The sequence below is a fragment of the Lepisosteus oculatus genome, chromosome 11, assembly GCF_040954835.1.
Source record: "Lepisosteus oculatus isolate fLepOcu1 chromosome 11, fLepOcu1.hap2, whole genome shotgun sequence".
NCBI lineage: Eukaryota > Metazoa > Chordata > Actinopteri > Semionotiformes > Lepisosteidae > Lepisosteus > Lepisosteus oculatus.
The window spans coordinates 24,749,377-24,762,739 of record NC_090706.1 but is presented as its reverse complement, the minus strand read 5'-3'; positions in this window follow the sequence as shown (position 1 = coordinate 24,762,739).

Below are 13,363 nucleotides of genomic sequence, written 5' to 3'. Positions count from 1 at the left end.
GATGAGATGTAAAACCGAGGTCCTGACTCTCTGTGGTCATTAAAAATCCCAGGGTGTTTCTTGAAAAGAGTAGGGGCGTAACCCCAGCGTCCTGGCCAAATTTCCCTTTGGCCCTTACCAATCTTGGCATCCTAATAATCCCCATCTATAAACTGGCTTCATTACTCTGCTCTCCTCCCCACTGATATCTGGCGCACTATGGCTGCCATCACATCATCTGTGTGGATGCTGCACATTGGTGGTGGTGGAGGGGAGTCACATTAGTTAATTATTAATTATTAATTTAAGTAATTTCAGGTGATTTTTTTTTAGTCAAAAATACACTTTAGCTCTCATTATGAAAATTATTTATTGCAGCCGACCAGCTGCTCAGAAAATGACCGTGCTGTGCTTGTAAAGAGCTATGATTAGGAAGTGACCCTTTCACTTCACGGTCACGGTTCACTGGGCCAGGCGCGATTGCAATGGCAGGCTGAGCGAGACATTGCTAAGCAGGGCTGACGTGTGTAATCACTATGCCAGTTTGACAAGGGATGCCGAGAGGCCACCAGCTCATTAAAACAACATGCAGTAAGGTCACAGGATACACCTGAGTAACTGCGGATGAAATGGTAAACGTCTGAACCACGAAAGGGCATTTATGAGTAAGTAAATTAGCATACTCTTAAATTAAAAGGAAAACTAGAGATCCAGGAGATCATTAGAGGACTAAAGAAATACCTTTGAATATTTTTCCAGAAAACATTTGCTGAGGAGAGGAATGAGATGAAAAGAATGAAACCAAAGCTTCTGAGCATTTACACACCCAAAGAGACCATTTTGCACTGTTGTTTATCCTAACAACAGCACACAATGGTTATCTTAACTCCTGTATTTACAGCAGGGCCATTCACAGGATCTCTGCTGCATAATTAGCTAGCACATAGAGATTGTAAACTGATATAAAGTGAACCTGGACTACCATCTTGCAAGAGGACTAGACCATGAGCAGCCATCATAATTCCTATGCTCTTGTCATGTGGGATTTCCTTCTCAGAAACCATAGAGTTAACCACATGGGTAAAAATCTGGCGTTATTGCCTATACTTACATGAAGGCCCTGAATTTGAGTGGCACTTTCTAATGGGTTCTGATGGTTTCCTGGCCATCAACAACATTGAAGTATGTCAATGTACTACTGTAGATAACATTTTATTTTTGCACAATAGCTATTAATATTTGATGCATAATTTACTATAAACACCCTTTTTAATTTTTGTCTATTATAATCTACACTATGGTTTATAAAGTGCCTCCAAAAAAAGGCTTTAAAACTTTACAGTCAAGTAATTTATGACCATGAGATTGAAAGGAACGATATATTCAATATAATATTCTGTACATTTTCTTTTTGGCTAATTCCATGCATACATTTGATCGTATCAGAACAAAAACATACTTTGTGCTCAGCCCAGAAAGCAAATAACCATATGTTTTGGACACATTAATTTTATGTACATTTTAGAATGGAAGGCAGTATTTGTATGCATATCCCTTTGAGGCAAAATCTGTACAAGGTCTGTGATCCATTGACTCTTCTTGTAATTATTTGAGATGTTCTGCTGCAGTCACTCTTACCTTTTTCGAGGGTGTTGTAACTTCCATTTTTTTTTCAGCACATAAAATACATGCTCAATTAAAGTCACTCTGAAGATCGCTTGGCTAATCTTAAGATTTCCATTTATATCACCCAATAAACCCAGGAGAAAACACCAGTTTTGTTACAGGTAGCTGTGTTTTCTAAGAGCTATGACAGAATTGCTAAATCCTGCATATCTACTACCCACTCATTTATTTTACTAAAGTCATTCCAGATGTCCAAATGGTTCCAGACGTTGATGTTTATGCTTGTCCCTGGTTTGCCTTGTTAGTCATGCACAAGCAGTGCAAAAGGTCAAAAATGCACTCTCCTTTTATTAAAACAGCAGAAGTGAGCCCATGTAGCTTTTAGTTTCATCCTCTCTGTTTAACTGTAAAATATTTAATAAAAATCTAAAATAGAATATCTTCAGCATCTTAACTGGGTTTATTTTATTTGGCATCAGAAAGCCCATACATGACAATGAAACAATAAAACCAAAGAAAAATTAAGGTAGGGAATTACCAGATCAGACTTGGCCAAGAAATTAGTCACGGCAATGTTTTCATCTCCCTGGCTTATATTTCAAATACCCTCAGTCAACACATTACAGAATTCAGAGGCAAAAAGTGTCAGGAAGGTATTTTAAATCCTTTTTAATAGCAGCATTATTTTCTTATTTCAATGTACAGTACTTCGCTATGAGTGTTTCTTTTGCATTGTGTCTAAAGGTATAGAACAATTTCAATTGTGTCCCTGAAGTCTCATTTCAAGGTTTCCTTTTCCTGCTGTTCAGTCTTTGCTGTGGAGAAATGTGTGTCATCTGAAATACCTAAGACTCCATTCTGTGCATGTCATTAACTTATCTGTTTTTTGCTACTGTAGCTACCCAAAGTTTAATAAATAAAGTATTTAATACTGCACTGACCAACATCTTTGAAATCTGTGATGCCTTGATCCCTCCAATATTTCCCTGGAATAGTACTTCTAATTTTAGAACGGTTTTCTAATTTTAGAATAGTTTTAGAACTATTTAGAAGTTTAAAATCAACTCAAAAATGCTTTTCTGTTGTATAAAGTCTTCTTGTGGTATGAATAATAATAGGAGTCAATCTACCCATTTATTTCACCTGCTGCATTGCAACAGTGATGTTTTTAAAATGAAACCAGAACCCAGAAGCCTAACCTTTATTCTCATTCTTAACCAACCTAAACTTGTAATTTAATTCGAACCCAACACCAGTCAGATCCTAATCCTAATCCTATGCCTAACATGAATGTAATGTTATCCTTTGCTAAACGTAGTTTTAATGTAATTAATAAATGTAACTTCAAGTAAATCCTGGTCAAAACCTCTTCTAAAATTACTTCTATGTCAGACGACAAGCCTAGTCCTAATTCCAACCAAAGCCCCAAGACTAGCATGGTCCTGACCCCTTGTCTACAACAACGGCAAACCCAGCTGTATCTGTAAATGTTAAAAAACAATTATCTCTGATCCTCCTCTAGGAACAACGCCCTCTCTGTTTATCCGTGACTTCCTGAATGGCAGATATACTGTACACTGCATGGGTGAAGTAGTATATGAATATGCTATGTTATTAAATTTGAAACATGGGGTATGTTATACAGAATGTTTAGACTGTTTGAGAATAAAGATAAAGAACAAAAGATCACAGGAGCGATATTTCATTGGACTTTAGTTTTGTTTCAATTTTGTTGTACTGCAGTATTTATACAGTATGGTGATGCAAGTGGCTCTCATCTGAAAATGAGAGGTGATTAGTAACACTCAGGGACTAATTGGAAAAGACGTTTCTTGTGGCATGTGCTGAAGCTCTTGACAGATTCTACAAAGCATGAAAATTTGTCAACCATATGGCTGAGAGAGGTTTCATGGTCTTCTGCACAGAACACACATAAGAGCTTTTGAACCTGACAAAAAATTATGTTTTTGCTCTACCACAAGCTGCAATGTTTAAAAAACAAAAAAATATTTCAGTGCTATCCTAGGTCAACAACTTTAAAAGACCTCCTGTGATCCATTTTTTAGCTTTCAAACCTGTCATTTAGAATATATTGTTCAATATATTATTGAATGGGATAAGGAACAGCTGGATTGGGTTTTATTTCATGCTAGTCTTGACTTTATATAACTACTCAACATTATTGTGACATGATTTGCAGAATTATTCTCTGCATAGAGAAATGCAATCGAACATTTCTCTTTAAAAATAGTTACATATCAATTATTGTGTAAGTTAAGATATACATTTTTGATTTGTTATGATGCCTGCTGTTTATGCTGTATCAACTATAGTTTCAGTTATTTAAAAGTAAAATCAGACATAGACTATTACATAAAGCACATTGTTTATGTCTGTTTTCTTTTATATAAAGTATAGTTTTGTTTGACCTTTAAATGTTGGAGCTAAAAAATGATAAATTTTAAAACATCTGACTGGAAAAAAATTAAATTAAGAAACACGAAACTTCTAAATTAGCTCTTTTTCAGTTTAGTTTATTTTGAACTTTGAAAGGCTTGATTTCCCCATCCAGATAAACATTAATTTCAGTACCTTGATTTGAATACAAATATCTGTAAGTAATTATGAGTTTAATTAAGGCTTTTTGCAAAGGCACTGCAAAAACTAAGAGTTTTTAAATCACGTAGAATACAGACTTCAGGACTGTTCATTCCATACATTGTAGGTGAGGAATACATTAAAGCATAGCTCTGATATGGATTCTATAAGTAAACCTTTTTTGAAACAGAACACTGCTGCATTATGAATATTTTAGAACATACCCATATCCTTATTATTCACTTAAAAACTTGACAAATTAGCAAAGAAATGATGTAAATTAATACTGTACTCTTTCTCAATTAGCAGTGCATTCTGTCTTAATCAAATAAGGCATGAATCAGGATATTCTGAATTACTTATAGATCCTACTTTTCCACAGCTGCTTGAGCGTTGTCTTCAGGGAGGCCACAGTAACAAAGATTTAACATTTTAACATACAGTAGCTGCTTTGTAAGGTTTTTTTATATTTATTTCAGTTAATTTCCAGTGATAGGAAAAGACAAATGCCCATTGGATGATTTCAAGCAGTTTTTAATTATTTACCAAGGTTACCTGAATTCACATGGATACGTTTCCAAGAATATACCACTCTTATATATATATAATGTGTCCAATTTGGAACATGCTAACTGGTAAAATGTCATTTTGTTTTCTTGCTATAGCTGCAACGTCTGCCTCAATTGCAAAATTTTCCACACCTTCCTTCTTATTTATTATTATTTTATGTTATTTTCTTGGAATGCCTTCCTTTACAGTACATTGCCTACTTTATGGTGTTGTGCCTTGAATGTTATGCTATCCAGTCCCAGTGTGCAAGAGTTTCCCTTACATGTGAAAATTCAGAAATGCTGTATGCACATTTATATTCTTTTCAGTTTATTCTGGCTTATTTTACCTCAGACCAATGCGCTGGGAAAAAAAAATATGAATCATTGCCTAAGTCAACAAGACGTTAGCATAGACAACCCCTATTTAAGTTGCTCAGAAAGCTTGTTGATACAGGAGTATTATTAAGCAATAAGGTACAGTTAATTCATCTGTAAGATTACTTTTAAATAAGCATCCTTACAAAGACTCAGTTTGGCAAATAAAGCCAAATAATAGTAATTTCCTATACTTGTGCATGTTCGGCTGTTAGTCTGCATCTATAATTTATATAAATACTTCACAACATTCCAGAGAAATGTTAAGGGCTAGAATATACATAAAATGGGTCAGACAAGGACTTACAGATGCCGCAATGACCAATAGGCCAAAAGGCAATAATGGCCTGTTATCAGTGGTGGCAAAGATAACCAACAGTGAAGTTTTACAGCTTCATTTTTGAAATACTTTCCTTCCACTGTGGACACATGACTTGTAACTAAGTACTATTAAGCTGTCTATAAATTTGAAAACCAAATAACGTTTAATATGTATGTGTGGTATTATTAATTCACTTTTTAAAAATAAGTTAACACCAACATTAAAGCTTGGGCAGTTGTCTTGAGCACATTCTATTTCTTCTGTTACATTCATGCACTCATACTTCTAACCAGATTGTTTTTGTTGTAACAGATTCTACAAAGGTAACATGTTACGATATAGATAATTGAGAAAGAAAGCATTGATATTTGTTATTTAAAGTGTTTAATTGGTACCAAAACCAGGTGTTAACTTTTTTTTAACACACTTGTTGATGGAGAAAACATCTTGAGAAGATTTATGTCCTTGTAATTAGTGTACATTTAAATCCTTCATTTTAGAAAAGAAAATACAGATGATCCCTAATGCAACTTAGTGGAGTTTAAAAGCTTATTCTTTGCTAATCTGTCTGGAAGATATAATGACACGGCTGTTGACTTTGGCCACAATTACAACAATAACAACAACTTCATGTATTTTATATGTCAGCAAGCCATCTTTCATAGAGCAATTGATGTTAACATGTTAACACAGAGAGCATTGATGTCCTCAGACAAATCTTTAAATAGGTGAAGAATCTAAAATAAACCATTATAGACTGCTCTACATTGCCAAACTGCAGACACGGAGGCCTTAGCAACAGTTCACAAAATAAACCAAAATATGTGTGCTGAGCTGCAGTTCCGATTTTCAGGGGATGTACTGTAGGAAATCCCGGACACATTGTGAAAGGTTCATTGTCAGGAATGAATGGTCATATCAAACTACTGCATTAGAAAACCTGCATTGTAAACTTCCACTTCAAGAGGTTAATGATGTCATATTTGTAATTTTATTTGATCTGCTTGTAAATCAGATGTAAATCTTCACATGTGTCTCAGATTGCCGCTAATGAATCAGAGACAACAAAACTCCTCAGCTAAAACTGTCTCTAGGGGATGGCTGCCTGTTAAGTATTTTGATGTCTAGCTTTATTTGAGTGAAGATCTATAATATGGTTAGAAAGGTTTAAGCAAATCAGGCAACTCATGAGCCATTACTCCCTTTTAGATCATTTTATTGTAATTAGCTATGGGTACACCAGCTGTTGCACAATCTGTTTGGCTAACACATCAAATACAGTCAAGATTTACATTAACTAGCTGGCATTGGTCCGTTTCAGCTGTGAGCTTTTGTGAAGAGAACAAAGTTGTGTGACATCTGAGATTGATGCCTCTTGCCATTTATTTTTCCATGAGTTTTGCTTTAACGGCACTGTTTCTCACCACAAAATAAATTGTTCATATCATTCCAACTCTCCTTCGATTTTGTTTGTGTTTAATTTTAGCATGCATTAATGTTTGAACTTAATGTGAAATAAAATGTTCTGCTGAAAATGTGTATTTATAGTCCATAAAAGACTGTAGCTGAGGCATTAGCAGAATCTGCCCTACTGTCCATTAATGTACAGGATGAATTATGAAGAGATGTCTAAAAAAATGACAACATAACATGAAAAAGGAACACTCAATCGACTGTGATGGAAGCTAGGAGGTAACAATGCTAAAAAAAACTCTTAGGGCTCCTAAGAGGCTCAACTAGTAAAGGCGATTGTTTGCAGGTTCAGGCCATCTGTCTAGGCCGGTTCATGTTTGTGTCATGTTATTAGATGACTGTCACTGGAATTCCTTAAGAGATGACCCAGGACCGCCAGGATTTAGCATCCCCAGGCCAACTTCAGCTTCCTGTGTGATAGCAACACCTTGGACTTTCCATTCCTTTGTGAGTTTACATTAGACGTAGCAGGAGCTACATTTTTACTCGCTAAGGTGCAATCCCACTTTACTGAGAGCTCACCATGTAAATCAGTAGCAGGTGGCCCAAGCATTTTCCATTTCAAAGGACGGTGTGCATCGCACTCATTCCCAATGTGCCAGTACAACAGCCCTGAGCCAAACCGTTTAAGAATCAGAGATTAGATTCAATTAGGGTCCGTTGGGTATAAAAAGGTAAGTGGCAAACTGGCTGGATCTGGATAAAAAATAAAAATAAAAAGTCACCATGGACATGAATTCATTTCCTTTCTCTGAAAACTTAAATTGAACTAATAACTATTTCAATTGTTCGGTCAGATCCTAACGAAGGCGGTAGAAGGACAAAATATGTAGACAGTATTTGGTGTGGATCGCCTGAAGGAAATCCCCCTCACTACTACGATAAAAGAGCCAGGGAGATTACTGCACGAGTAAAGATGAGGGGGAGGATGCAGGGGAGATATGAGAAGTGAAATCCCAGTTGCACGACTTACAGTGTATACACTGGTACGTAGACAAGTGGAAGTGTGAGAGAGTATGCTCAAAACTTCCTCCCAAACCTCCGTTGTAAGCTCTGTTGTTTGTGGCCTGTGGTATAGCCCAGTATGAACCTGAAACACTGCATCTGACCTGCAGGTGGGTTTCATGTCCTGGCTTCCCCATTGTGTTCCATTATCACATTACAAGACTCCCCACCTCCCAGCTGACTGGACTCCAGTTTTTATTAACTCTTTCCACCTTGACTGCTTTGTACAGTATGTAGGTTCTATAGGATTAAGCCTAAGTTCAACGCACTTGTGCAAACCTAAAAATAAGCTATAAGCTTCTTCTTTATCATCAGGTATTTCATAAACAGATCCAATCATTGATCAGATAGCATCAGCTCTGCCAATCTTATTTGTTTTTCTATTACAAATGATTTACTCACAACACTCAGTGTTTTATGAAACTGCACATTTGTTTACTTTTTTTATGTTTGCGGTCATAATAAACATTCAATCACTCAGTGCTTGGGCAGAAATGCCACCAAAATAGGCAAGTTACTGACAAATGAATTTTGTTTGGGTTTTTTTGGCCCATCAGAAAAAAAGATAATATACTGCACTGAATGAATTAAAATTATTTAACATTCTGGTTTAAACATTTCAAACCACTTACTGAAAGCCTGTTTAAAATGTAAAGATCATTTAGGGGTTCGTTTATGGGTTTAGTTACAGCCTCAGTCTTGACTTTTCCCTGAGGGCTGTGATGGCAAGCAAAATTATACACCACAGTTTAAACATTAATGATTAAATTGTAACAGATTCAGATTTTACAAAAATGTTTAAAAGTTCACACGTATTTCGAAAGCTGTAAATGATATAACTTCAAACAGTCACTTAGGGTTAAAAAGAACATTTGCACATACCACAGATGTTTTAGTAGGATATAAACATAATGTGGTGTGCTGAAACAAAAGGAATATTTATACAGAACTGGTATAAATGATTTCCGGTTAAAGCACACTATTCCTTATCTTGAAAACTTTGGTATTTGCACAAAATGTTACCATGAAGAACACTGATTTTAGAACTACTCATTCTCCTTTGAAATTAGAAATTAATAAGATCACAGTTCCAAAAATGCATTTCTAACTGCATAACTCATACATTATGCTTTGAAAGTTGAACAGTGACTTAGTGTGTGTGTGCATTGGCACAAGCCAAAGAAATATGAAAAACTTTAAAAAGCTCATAGAGCCCAGGGACATGTGGATGGCAAAATGTGTCCAGATTATTCTCTTAATTTCAATGAAAATAGATTTTATAAAACTGACTGTTCCAAAAAATTTTAATGGACTGAGTTGAAAATGATTGTTTGAAAGGACTTTTAGTAACAAGGAAAAAAGCATCACTTCAGCTATGAATGACAACTGAACTGTTAATGTTGGGGGAGGCATTGTAGTATTGTGACCGTTGCGGTTCTGCACAGTCTCGTGCCCTCCACCACCTCGTTCCGTCCCGCAACACCTGGAGCATGAACCCGGGTCTCCGGCGTAACGCAACAGGGAACCAGTCGCATAAGCTAAAGGAGACCTCCCCCAGCCCAGGCAGCTGAGGTCCCTGCTACGCGCAGTGAGGGCAATGACGTCACTGTATCCGAACTAGCTTCGCTACAGTATGGTAGCTACTTCTGTGTGGAGTTTGCATTTTCCCCACATTCCTGTATCTTTTTTCCATGTGCTCCAGTTTCCTCCAGCTTTTCAAAACCTGCTGGAATCTGTAAGTTGCCCCCGTGTTCTTGTGTGTGTATGTCCTCCCCAAAATGGGTTGTTCTTCAATCTAGGGTGCAGTCCCATCCTGAGTCTTGCACTTCCATAATAGGCTCTGGGTTGCTGTGACTCTTACCGGGAATATGCAGAAATTACTTGCTTTTATTATCGGGAACATTTCCATTAATTCCTGATGAAATTGCTGGAAAATGTCATCCTGGCCCTATGTAATTGATTTGATCAATAGAAAATCAAACCAACACCCAATAAAGTTATGAAATGAAATATTTTCAGATTAGCCTCTGAAAATGCCTTTGTGTTCAATTAACATTTTAAGCACTGTTAGATGACATTTAGGGTTACTTTTCTGACAGTTTAGTTTTGTTATACTGGTAGATGTCATTAAACTACCCATTTGGTAAAGTAAACAGCCAAGGAAGAGTAAATTAAACTGAGCTAAATTACAGGACGTAGTTCAACTTTGTCAAGTGATATAAAAAGGGATTTTTGACCCAAGATGACTCTACAATGATGTAAACGTCAGAGCTTATGGAATATTTAAAACACCAAATAATATTCTTTCCATTATGCGCTGGAATTATGCTAGTAATCACTTATCCTACATTATACTTGTTGCATGAAATATACTTGTTGGATATATTTTCATTACCTCAACAGATTGTAGGCAAATCCTATTTAGTGCTAACATTATTTCCAATATGTGTTGTGCAATTTAAATTTTTTACTGGTTTAAGTGGACATAAATCTCATAAGCTCTTAGTAAGCTACCGAGCCTTTCGATTTTTAATAACAAAAATGTTTCTAACAGTACTACTACAGCCAGACTGATGGTATTAATTCTGGTGCCTGACTGAATGCAGACATGCTATTTTAAACTGCACTGGGTACAAATCTCTTTCTAATGGAGCATCTAAATGAAAATAACACTGATAGAGAGGCACATGCACATAGACAGATATGGTGCAAAATCCAAGCATGTTTCAAACCTTGTCATATTGTATTGGCATTAACCTATGACGGCTCAAAATGACAATAATGGGTTGCAGAATTCAGCAATGATTAAAAAAATTTAGTATGTAGCAAAACAACAATCTTAAGGTCTTTCTGAGATTTGTGGAATAGAAATTTCCAGCAAAACTGAAATAAAGCTAATTTGATCTCATGTGGTAGTGTACAACTGTGATAAACATTAACATGAAGCATCTACCATCAATTCTGACACAAAGTGACACATTAAACATAAAATATACACTGGTATGAAAAAGGAGAGTTAGCTAAAATATAAGCTGACTATAGGTAAGCCTATAGGAAGATATGGGGCAAGATAAATAATATACAGTGCCTTGCGAAAGTATTCGGCCCCCTTGAACTTTTCAACCTTTTGCCACATTTCAGGCTTCAAACATAAAGATATAAATTTTTTATTTTATGTGAAGAATCACCAACAAGTGGGACACAATTGTGAAGTGGAACGAAATCTATTGGATTTTTGAAACTTTTTTAACTAATAAAAAAATGAAAAGTGGGGCGTGCAAAATTATTTGGCCCCCTTGCGTTAATACTTTGTAGAGCCACCTTTTGCTGCGATTACAGCTGCAAGTCGCTTGGGGTATGTCTCTATCAGTTTTGCACATCGAGAGACTGAAATTCTTGCCCATTCTTCCTTGCAAAACAGCTCGAGCTCAGTGAGGTTGGATGGAGAGCGTTTGTGAACAGCAGTTTTCAGCTCTTTCCACAGATTCTCGATTGGATTCAGGTCTGGACTTTGACTTGGCCATTCAAACACCTGGATACGGTTATTTGTGAACCATTCCTTTGTAGATTTTGCTGTATGTTTGGGATCATTGTCTTGTTGGAAGATAAATCTCCGTCCCAGTTTCAGGTCTTTTGCAGACTCCAACAGGTTTTCATCCAGAATGGTCCTGTATTTGGCTGCATCCATCTTCCCCTCAATTTTAACCATCTTCCCTGTCCCTGCTGAAGAAAAGCAGGCCCAAACCATGATGCTGCCACCACCATGTTTGACAGTGGGGATGGTGTGTTGAGGGTGATGAGCTGTGTTGCTTTTACGCCAAACATATCGTTTTGCATTGTGGCCAAAAAGTTCGATTTTGGTTTCATCTGACCAGAGCACCTTCTTCCACATGTTTGGGGTGTCTCCCAGGTGGCTTGTGGCAAACTTTAGACGAGACTTTTTATGGATATCTTTGAGAAATGGCTTTCTTCTTGCCACTCTTCCATAAAGGCCAGATTTGTGCAGTGTAAGACTGATTGTTGTCCTATGGACAGACTCTCCCACCTCAGCTGTAGTTCTCTGCAGTTCATCCAGAGTGATCATGGGCCTCTTGGCTGCATCTCTGATCAGTCTTCTCCTTGTCTGAGCTGAAAGTTTAGAGGGACAGCCAGGTCTTGGTAGATTTGCAGTGGTCTGATACTCCTTCCATTTCAAGATGATCGCTTGCACAGTGCTCCTTGGGATGTTTGAAGCTTGGGAAATCTTTTTGTATCCAAATCCGGCTTTAAACTTCTCCACAACAGTATTACGGACCTGCCTGGTGTGTTCCTTGGTCTTCATGATGCTCTCTGCGCTTTCAACAGAACCTTGAGACTATCACAGAGCAGGTGCATTTATACAGAGACTTGATTACACACAGGTGGATTCTATTTATCACCATCAGTCATTTAGGACAACATTGGATCATTCAGAGATCCTCGCTGAACTTCTGGAGTGAGTTTGCTGCACTGAAAGTAAAGGGGCCGAATAATTTTGCACGCCCCACTTTTCATTTTTTTATTAGTTAAAAAAGTTTCAAAAATCCAATAGATTTCGTTCCACTTCACAATTGTGTCCCACTTGTTGGTGATTCTTCACATAAAATAAAAAATTTATATCTTTATGTTTGAAGCCTGAAATGTGGCAAAAGGTTGAAAAGTTCAAGGGGGCCGAATACTTTCGCAAGGCACTGTAAAATAAAGTATGTCAGGAGCATTTTATGAATTATTTAGATAGTTAAAAAACCTAAGGTTTTTTTTTTCTTGTTAATGTATTAATTTGCCAAAGCATTTTAGTTTTCTTTTAGTTATAGGGCTGAAATACTGTTAAAAGGTTTATTCGGATTTTTTGCCAAGCTTTGGAGAAGTTTCTTGGGAGAGGCTGAAGGCAATTACTGCTGTGCCGGTCACAACACTGGAGCTACTAAAGACGAGTCACACGGAGTGTCTGGTAATTACGTCATGAGTCCTGGGAAAAGACAGACACAAAAAGAATCAAAGGGAAATGACTCAAGATTTACGGTGACTCCCAAGAACAGATTCACGTATATTCTTTAACAGTTTTTCGCATGATTAGTGGACAAAGTGAAAGCAAAAAATTCCTTCGGAACTAGTTTTCAGTTTTAGGGTAAAAACAAATCTGACACAAATCTGAAAGTTGTTAAACAAATAGGAGATATTAAAGAAAAAGTGTTTACAATCTTTACATCTCTAGACGTATGATCATTCTTCTCGACTAACACCTAAGCAAAAGTGTACTACAGATGCAGCCTGAACGTATGAATATCTGCAAATTCAATCTATTGATAATGTGATAATATCATGTAGATATTGAGTCAAACAGATTAAATGAACATTTTAAAATTGTCAACTATATTGTTAAGCAGCCATTTGAATTACGACAAACTGCAACATT